We start from the raw sequence: 11,022 nt of genomic DNA, 5'->3' as shown, positions 1-11,022 counted from the left end.
CCCCAACATATCTTGCCGCATGCTCCAGTTTTACCTTGTGGGTCCAGCCCGTATTTGTCTCAGTGACCTCGAGAAAAACTCCATCTTTTGTTGGTTCAACCTGAAGAACGCCTTCGAGAAACACTTCAGAGGAACCTACAAGAGACCTGCCACGACAAGCGACCTACAGACATGTATCCAGAAGAAGGGTGAAACATCAAGGAACTCCTCACCCGGTGGTTAGCAACCAGGAACGACTGCGAGAATGTAGATAATCGCACAGCTATGCACGCCTTCATGGGTGGATTGCAGAGGGGAGGACTGCTCCGCCATAAGCTGACTTGCTTGGTCAATGAAAATAAACTGACTTTGGATGACATGATCAACATCGACAGCAACCACACCGCCGCCAATGACGACGCAGGTGGAGACCTCGCAGCCACAGCCATACCCCTGCATCAGCAAAAGAAGAACCGTGACAACAGCAACAACAAGCGGAAGAACCCCTCCGACAACCAGAAGAGCGGCGGATCCGACATGGTCACCATGACGTTCCAACGCGGAGGTCAAGGAGGTGGAAGAGGCCGCGGACGGGGTGGCGGAGCCGGCCGGGGCCAGCAGCGCGCTAACGAAGTCACCGTTGCCGGAACCCTCGCTCTCCAAACGTACGAATAGTATAGGGACATCCCATGCTTAGCCCACATAGATCCGGCTACTGGCAAATCCTCTCACACTAACCGCAACTGCAAGTGGGTCAATGATCTCAAGACTGACCCGGAAGCAGGGTACAAGCGAGCCCAGAAGCACCGCCCACGCGGCAAAGGAGACAAGGGCAACAACAAGGATAAGGACGAGGACAGTTCCGAGGCGATGGACGAGGATGAAGCTTCGCCGGATCCCAAGGAGGGTTCCGCAACTACCAAATCCAACCTCTTAGTCAAAAAGAGTGTTGGTGCATATCACACCTTCCTCGGGACTCCAATGTTTCGGGCCAAGAAATCGGCCCTCCGGATCTTGAACGCCACAGTTCCAGCTGTGTTGCAGTACGTCAAGTGGTCGGAAAACCCCTGCACCTTCGACAGGGCGGATCGGCCGACCATCATCCCCAAAGAGTGCTACGCCCTGGTTCTGAGTCCCCGCATCGACGGGTATGACTTCTCCAAGTGCCTTATGGACGGCGGGGCCAGCTTGAACATCATGTACCTGAAGACTCTGGAGAGGATGGACATCACCAAGGAACGACTTAAGCACAGCACCACCAAGTTTCACGGTGTGGTTCCAGGTAAAAAGGCAAACTCCCTGGGCAGCATGAAACTTCCCGTGACCTTCGGCGACGTTAATAATTTTCGCGAAGAGATGATCACGTTCTAATTGGTGCCCTTCAAGAGCTCCTACCACGTAATCTTCGGCAGGCCCACCTACCACAAGTTCCACGCAAGGTCATGCTACATCTACAATAATCTCAAGATTCCAGGTCCTAACGGTATGATAACCGTATCCGGAAACTACAAGAAAGCTCGAGACTGCGAGGAGGGCGAAGCCGCCTTTGCAGAATCCGTGATATCTGGAGAGGAGTTGAAGGCTACAGGGCCGCGGTGGATCCGAATGAGATGCATACCACCAAGAAGCGTATCTCCGAACAGAAGACCTCGTTCAAGGCCGTGATAGACACCAAGAAAGTCGACCTCAAGGTAGGCGACAGTTCCAAGCAGGTGTCAGTCAGAGCCGACATGGACCCCAAATAGGAAAGCGCGCTCGTCGAGTTCCTCCAAGCCAACATGGATATCTTCGCATGGCAACCTTCTGACATGTCCGGAGTACCAAGGGAACTCGCCGAGCACTACCTCAACATAAATCCGGGGTGCAAAACCGGTGAAGCAAGCTATGCGACGCTTTGGAGATAAGAAGCACCACGCCATAGGGATGGAATTAGCAAAGTTACTAGAGGCAGGTTTTGTAGTAGAAGTTATCAATACTGATTGGGTCGCAAACCCCGTCCTTGTACCCAAAAAGAATTCTGAAATACTAAGAATGTGCATCGATTACTCCGGCTTGAATAAGCATTGTCCGAAGGATCCGTTCCCTTTGCCGCGCATTGAACAAGTCATTGATTCGATGGCAGGGGCGGAACTTCTGTGTTTTCTTGAAGTATATTCCGGGTATCACCAGATCCGGATGAAGAGGTCTGACCAAAAGGCGACCTCGTTCATCACGCCCTTTGGCACATACTGCTATGTCACCTTGCCTTTTGGTTTGAAAAATGCAGGTGCCACTTACCAACGTACGATGTAGCTATGCCTGAAGGACAAAATCGGCCGGAATGTGCACACGCTTACGTTGACGACATCGCGATCATGACCCGGAGGGGATCCAACTTGATCAGCGACCTCACGGAAACCTTTGAGAATATCCGACGGTACAAGATGATGTTGAATCTGCTGAAGTGCTTCTTTGTCGTACCAGTCGGAAAACTCCTTGGCTTCATCGTATCTCACAGAGGAATTGAAGTGAACCCGGCGAAAATCAAGGCTATTATGTGCATCAAGAGGCCAACTTATCTCAAAGATGTGCAAGGATTAACTGGTTGCATCGCTGCAATCAGTAGATTCGTTAGCCGTCTTGGCGAGAAGGCACTACCCTTATACAAACTGCTGAAGAAAACAGACAAATTCGTCTGGGATGACGCAGCAGATGCAACAGTTTAGGGGTTGAAAGATACACTCTCTTCCCCACCCATCTTAGCGGCCCCAGCTGAGTCAGAACCTATGTTCCTCTACCTGGCAGCCTCCAACAAAGTCATCAATATCGTTATCGTGGTGGAGCGAAAGAAAGAAGGCTATGAATACGGAGTCTAGAGGCTAGTTTATTACATAAGCGAGGTCTTGACGGAATCAAAGCAAAGATACCCTCACTTTCAGAAGCTAGTCTATGGAGTTTTCCTAGGCAGCCGGAAGCTGAGACACTACTTCCAGGACCATCCTATGACAGTGGTGAGCAAGGCTCCGTTGTCAACCATCATCAATAATTCCGACGCAAGAGGGCATGTAGCAAAGTGGGGCATTGAGCTTTCTGCCTTCCATATCAACTACCAAGCCAGTACCGCGATCAAATCCCAAGCTTTGGTGGACTTTCTCGCCGATTGGACTGAAGCGTCGAAGGGCACACCTAAGCCGGAACCTGAACCTTGGGTCATGCACTTTGATGGATCCAAGCAGTATCAAGGCTCGGGGGCTGGAGTTACCCTGAAGTCACCAACCGGAGAAGAACTGCAGTACGTTCTGCAGATTCACTTCGAAGCTACAAACAACATGGCGGAATACGAGGCTCTACTACACGTATTGCGCATTGCTAAGGAAATCGGAATCAAGCACATCATATGCTGCGGAGACTCTGACCTGGTGGCACAGCAAGTAGCCGGAACTTGGAACGACAGAAACTCCGTTATGGCGGTTTACAGAGACGAAGTTGACGAGATCGCTAAATGCTTCCTCGGATATGAAGTCAAGTACGTCAGGAGATATGATAACACAGCGGTAGATATGTTGTCCAAGCTCGGATCCGATCGGAAACCCATCCCACCCGGAATTTTCTTGGAGCATTTACGGAGACCCTCAGTAAAGGGCGCTAACCCGGAAAACCCAGATGTGGCAGTATCTCCAGCTAAGGAGGTAATGGCTATCATTCCGGCCTGGACACAGCCTCTCCTGGACTACCTCATGGACCAGAAGAAGTTGCCGGAGGACGAAGTCCTCGCACGTCGACAGGTCATCAGACGAGCAAGATCCTACACAATAATGGATGGGCAGCTCTATAAACGAAGCACAAATGGGGTATTTCTAAAATGCGTCTCAAATCAAGATGGCATTGAAATCCTCAGAGAGATCCATGCAGGGACTGCGGGCATCACGCCGCTCCCAGATCCCTCGTTGCAAAAGCTTTCCGGCAAGGACTTTACTGGTTAACAGCTAAAGAAGATGCCAATAAAATCGTGAAAACCTGCCGAGGTTGCCAGTACTACGCTACTCAACCAAATGCTCCGGCTCAGGAGCTGAAGACCATACCTATCACTTGGCCGTTCGCGGTCTGGGGGCTCGACATGGTCGGAAAATTAAAGAAATCATCTCCTGGCGGTTTTGAGTACCTTTTGGTCGCTATTGACAAGTTCAGTAAATGGATCGAGGCAAAGCCAGTGAGAAAAGCCGATGGTGCTACGGCACTGAAATTTGTTTACAGCCTCGTGACGAGATTCGGCATCCCGCACAGCATAATCACAAACAATGGCACGAACTTTGCGCAGGGAGAACTAAAAGATTATTGCAATGACGTAGAGATCCGGCTTGACCTTGCATTTGTGGTTCATCCAGAATCTAATGGTCAGGTCGAACGAGAATGGCCTTATACTAGCCGGAATCAAACCTCGCCTCGAAGAACCGCTGCGACGTGCAGCCGGAACATGGGCTGAAGAGTTATACTCTGTTCTGTGGAGTTTAAGAACTACCCCCAACAGATCAACCGGATTTACTCCGTTTTTCCTGGTATACGGATCCGAAGCTGTGCTCCCATCTGACATCATCCATGATTCACCGCGAGTTTTGGCCTACAATGAAGAAACTACTGAGAAGGCTCGACAGCTATCTGTAGACCTGATCGAAGAAGCTCGGAACCTAGCCGATCAACGTTCAGCCATTTACCAGAAAAAGCTCCGACGCTATCATAGTCGTCGAGTTCGGAACTGCTCGTTTATGACAGGAGACTTGGTCCTCCGCCTTCGACAGGTGAAAGAGCATAAGTTGCAATCTCCATGGGAAGGACCCTTCATCATTAGCAAAGTTCTTCATAACGGATCATACTACCTCGTCGATTTCCGGGAGCTAAAGGATAGACCTGCCAATTGGTACCGGAAACGCAAACGGGAGGAGCCGGATGACATATACGATGAAACAGATCGTCCCTGGAATATAGCACAGCTACGTCCTTTCCACACTTAGCAATTCCCGCATTACATATCTTGTAATATCTATGATACATGAACAATGAAATAAAGCATGTGGTTCACTCTTTGAGTCTTTTACCTCCTTTAGTTTCCACCTAGGCGTGTATAAAAGTTGTGATTTTCAAAATCGCCCCTTAGGACATGAGCTTAAGTTTTCTGGTGGACAAGTTTTTCGTTGCGAACTCGCGGATTCCTGGTAGCGAATTTCAGCACCTCGGCTAGGGGCTTGTTTCCGCGGTTATTGACGGATCGCCATTGGGCTTCATCGCCGCATGCGAGCGTTTCCGTCTAAAGGTCTTCCGGCTCGTGAAAGGTTGATACGTCTCCGACGTATCGATAATTTCTTATGTTCCATGCCACATTATTGATGATATCTACATGTTTTATGCACACTTTATGTCATATTTATGCGTTTTCCGGAACTAACCTATTGACAAGATGCCGAAGGGCCAGTTGCTGTTTTCTGCTGTTTTTGGTTTCAGAAATCCTAGTAAGGAAATATTCTCGGAATCGGACGAAATCAACGCCCAGCATCTTAGAATCCCCGGAAGCATCCAGAACACCCGAGAGTCGCCAGAGGGGGGCCACAGGGGCCCCAGATGATAGGCCGGCGCGGCCCACCCCCTGGCCGCGCGGTCCTATGGTGTCGTCGCCCCTTCGACCTTCTGACGCCGCCTCTTCGCCTATATAAAGCCCCTCGACCTAAAACCTCGATACGAAAAAACCATGGTACGAGAAACCTTCTAGAGCCGCCGCCATCGCGAAGCCAAGATCTGGGGATAGGAGTCTCTGTTCCGGCACGCCGCCGGGACGGGGAAGTGCCCCCGGAAGGCTCCTCCATCGACACCACCGCCATCTTTATCAACGCTGCTGTCTCCCATGAGGAGGGAGTAGTTCTCCATCGAGGCTCGGGGCTGTACCGGTAGCTATGTGGTTCATCTCTCTCCTATGTACTTCAATACAATAATCTCATGAGCTGCCTTACATGATTGAGATTCATATGATGACGCTTGTAATCTAGATGTCGTTATGCTAGTCAAGTGAATTTTACTTATGTGATCTCCGGAGACTCCTTGTCCCACGTGTGTAAAGGTGACAGTGTGTGCACCGTGTGGGTCTCTTAGGCTATATTTCACAGAATACTTATTCACTGTTATGAATGGCATAGTGAAGTGCTTATTTATATCTCTTTATGATTGCAATGTGTTTTGTATCACAATTTATCTATGTGCTACTCTAGTGATGTTATTAAAGTAGTTTTATTCCTCCTGCACGGTGTAATGGTGACAGTGTGTGCATCCGTGTTAGTACTTGGCGTAGGCTATGATTGTGATCTCTTGTAGATTACGAAGTTAACTATTGCTATGATGGTATTGATGTGATCTATTCCTCCTACATAGTGTGAAGGTGACAGTGTGCATGCTATGTTAGTACTTGGTTTAGTCGTGTTTATCTGTCATGCACTCTAAGGTTATTTAAATATGAACATTGAATTGTGGAGCTTGTTAACTCCGGCATTGAGGGTTCGTGTAATCCTACGCAATGGTGTTCATCATCCAACAAGAGTGTAGAGTATGCATTTATCTATTCTGTTATGTGATCAATGTTGAGAGTGTCCACTAGTGAAAGTCTAATCCCTAGGCCTTGTTCCAAAATACTGCTATCGCTGCTTGTTTACTGTTTTACTGCGTTACTACTGCTGCGTTATTACTGCTTGTTTACTATCCTGGGCAAAACACTTTTCTGGTGCCGTTGCTACTTCTCATATATATTCATACCACCTGTATTTCACTATCTCTTCGCCGAACTAGTGCACCTATTAGGTGTGTTGGGGACACAAGAGACTTCTTGCTTTGTGGTTGCAGGGTTGCATGAGAGGGATATCTTTGACCTCTTCCTCCCTGAGTTCGATAAACCTTGGGTGATCCACTTAAGGGAAACTTGCTGCTGTTCTACAAACCTCTGCTCTTGGAGGCCCAACACTGTCTACAGGAAAAGGAGGGGGCGTAGACATCAAGCACTTTTCTGGCGCCGTTGCCGGGGAGGAAAGGTAAAAGACACTCATACTTCAGTTCCAGGTAGTACTTTTCTGGCGCCATTGTGTTTGTGCTCGAAGCTATTTCCTTTAGATCCTGCAATTGCAACTTTTTGTTTCTTGTTTACACTAGTTAGGCATAATGGAAAACAACAAAAATATGAGAGATCTTTATGAACTTTATCTTGAATTAGGACATGATGTGTTTGAAGAGAGAATTAAAAAACCCATGGAACTTTATATGCATGCTAATGGGAATGTTATTGATATGAATGCTTTGAACACTATTGTTGCTAATGCTATGGAAAATTCTAAGCTTGGGGAAGCTGGCTTTGATGAGTATGATATTTTTAGTCCCCCAAGCATTGATGAGGAAATTTACTTTGATGATACTTTGCCTCCTATTTATGATGATTATAATGATAGAAGTCTTTTGTTGCCACCTATTATGGAGGATAAATTTGATTATGATTACAATATGCCTCCTATATTTGATGATGAGAATAATAATGATAGCTACTTTGTTGAATTTGCTCCCACTACAACTAATAAAATTGACTATGCTTATGTTGGGAGTAGCAATAATTTTATGCATGAGACTCATGATAAGAATGCTTTATGTGATAGTTATATTATTGAGTTTTCTCATGATGCTACTGAAAGTTATTATGAGAGAGGAAAATATGGTTGTAGAAATTTTCATGTTACTAAAATACCTCTCTATGTGCTGAAATGTTTGAAGCTACACTTGTTTTATCTTTCTATGCTTGTTGCATTATGCTTCTTGAACTTGTTTATTTACAAGATTCCTTTTCATAGGAAGCATGTTAGACTTAAATGTGTTTTCAATTTACCTCTTGATGCTCTCTTTTGCTTCAAGTACTATTTCTTGCGAGTGCATCATTAAAACTGCTAAGCCCATCTTAATGGCTATAAAGAAAGAACTTCTTGGGAGATAACCCATGTGTTTATTTTGCTACAGTACTTTTATTTTGTATTTGAGTCTTGGAAGTTGTTACTACTGTAGCAACCTCTCCTTATCTTAGTTTTGTTGCATTGTTGTGCCAAGTAAAGTCTTTGATAGTAAGGTTGATACTAGATTTGGATTACTGCGCAGAAACAGATTTCTTGCTGTCACGAATCTGGGCCTAATTCTCTGTAGGTAACTCAGAAAATTATGCCAATTTACGTGAGTGATCCTCAGATATGTACGCAACTTTCATTAAATTTGAGAATTTTCATCTGAGCAAGTCTGGTGCCATTTTAAAATTCGTCTTTACGGACTGTTCTGTTTTGACAGATTCTGCCTTTTATTTCGCATTGCTTCTTTCGCTGTGTTGGGTGGATTTCTTTGTTCCCTTACCTTCCAGTAGCTTTGAGCAATGTCCAGAAGTGTTAAGAATGATTGTGTCACCTCTGAACATGTGAATTTTTGATTATGCACTAACCCTCTAATGAGTTTGTTTTGAGTTTGGTGTGGAGGAAGTTTTCAAGGGTCAAGAGAGGAGGATGATATACTACGATCAAGAAGAGTGAAAAGTCTAAGCTTGGGGATGCCCCGGTGGTTCATCCCTGCATATTTCAAGAAGACTCAAGCGTCTAAGCTTGGGGATGCCCAAGGCATCCCCTTCTTCATCGACAAATTATCAGGTTCCTTCTCTTGAAACTATATTTTTATTCAGTCACATCTTATGTACTTTACTTGGAGCGTCTGTGTGCTTTTATTTTTGTTTTGTTATTTTCATTCTCTGAATAAAATGCTTGTGTGGGAGAGAGACACGCTCCGCTGGTTCATATGAACACATGTGTTCTTAGCTTTTAATATTCATGGCGAAGGTTGAAACTGCTTCGTTAATTGTTATATGGTTGGAATCGGGAAATGCTACATGTAGTAATTCTAAAATGTCTTGAATAATTTGATACTTGGCAATTGTTGTGCTCATGTTTAAGCTCTTGCATCATATACTTTGCACCCATTAATGAAGAAATACATAGAGCTTGCTAAAATTTGGTTTGCATATTTGGTCTCTCTAAAGTCTAGATAATTTCTAGTATTGAGTTTTGAACAACAAGGAAGACGGTGTAGAGTCTTATAATGTTTACAATATGTCTTTTATGTGAGTTTTGCTGCACCGGTTCATCCTTGTGTTTGTTTCAAATAAACCTTGCTAGCCTAAACCTTGTATCGAGAGGGAATACTTCTCATGCATCCAAATTCCTTGAGCCAACCACTATGCCATTTGTGTCCACCATACCTACCTACTACATGGTATTTCTCCGCCATTCCAAAGTAAATTGCTTGAGTGCTACCTTTAAATTTCCATCATTCGCCTTTGCAATATATAGCTCATGGGACAAAATAGCCTTAAAAACTATTGTGGTATTGAATATGTACTTATGCACTTTATCTCTTATTAAGTTGTTTGTTGTGCGATAACCATGTTCCTGGGGACGCCATCAACTCTTTGTTGAATATCATGTGAGTTGCTATGCATGTTCGTCTTGTCTGAAATAAAGGCGGTTTTCACAACCAAATGGTTTGAGTATGCATACTGTTAGAGAAGAACATTGGGCCGCTAACTAAAGCCATCAATCATGGTGGAAGTTTCAGTTTGGACATAAAACCTCAATCTCTTATGAGAATATTAACTGTTGTTGAATGCTTAAGTATTAAAAGAGGAGTCCATTATCTGTTGTCTATGTTGTCCCGGTATGGGTGTCTAAGTTGAAGAATGATCAAAAGCGAGAAATCCAATGCGAACTTTCTCCTTAGACCCTTGTACAGGCGGCATAGAGGTACCCCTTTGCGACACTTGGTTGAAACATATGTTATGCAATGATGATCAGTGTTAATCCAAGCTAATTAGGACAAGGTGCAGGCACTATTAGTACACTATGCATGAGGCTTGCAACTTGTAAGATATAGTTTACATAATACATATGCTTTATTACTACCGTTGACAAAATTGTTTCATGTTTTCAAAATAAAAGCTCTAGCACAAATATAGCAATCGATGCTTTCCTCTTTGAAGGATCTTTCTTTTACTTTTATGTTGAGTCAGTTCACCTATCTGTTTCCACCTCAAGAAGCAAACACTTGTGTGAACTGTGCATTGATTCCTACATACTTGCATATTGCATTTGTTATATTACTCTATGTTGACAATTATCCATGAGATATACGTGTTATAAGTTGAAAGCAACCGCTGAAACTTAATCTTCCTTTGTGTTGCTTCAATACCTTTACTTTAATTTATTGCTTTATGAGTTAACTCTTATGCAAGACTTATTGATGCCTGTCTTGAAGTACTATTCATGAAAAGTCTTTGCTTTATGATTCATTTGTTTACTCATGTCATTACCGTTGTTTTGATCGCTGCATTCATTACATATGCTTACAATAGTATGATCAAGTTTATGATGGCATGTCACTCCAGAAATTATCTTTGTTATCATTTACCTGCTCGGGACGAGCAGGAACTAAGCTTGGGGATGCTGATACGTCTCCGACGTATCGATAATTTCTTATGTTTCATGCCACATTATTGATGATATCTACATGTTTTATGCACACTTTATGTCATATTTATGCGTTTTCCGGAACTAACCTATTGACAAGATGCCGAAGGGCCGATTCTTTGTTTTGCTGTTTTTGGTTTCAGAAATCCTAGTAAGGAAATATTCTCGGAATCGGACGAAATCAACGCCCAGCATCTTAGAATCCCCGGAAGCATCCAGAACACCCGAGAGTCGCCAGAGGGGGGCCACAGGGGCCCCAGATGATAGGCCGGCGCGGCCCACCCCCTGGCCGCGCGTCCCTATGGTGTCGTCGCCCCTTCGACCTTCTGACGCCGCCTCTTCGCCTATATAAATCCCCTCGACCTAAAACCTCGATACGAAAAAACCACGGTACGAGAAACCTTCCAGAGCCGCCGCCATCGCGAAGCCAAGATCTGGGGGACAGGAGTCTCTGTTCCGGCATGCCGCCGGGACGGGGAAGTGCCCCCGGAAGGCT

The sequence above is a fragment of the Lolium perenne genome, chromosome 7 (assembly GCF_019359855.2).
Source record: "Lolium perenne isolate Kyuss_39 chromosome 7, Kyuss_2.0, whole genome shotgun sequence".
NCBI lineage: Eukaryota > Viridiplantae > Streptophyta > Magnoliopsida > Poales > Poaceae > Lolium > Lolium perenne.
The sequence above is the reverse complement of the archived record's forward strand: the minus strand, read 5'-3'. Positions refer to the sequence as shown.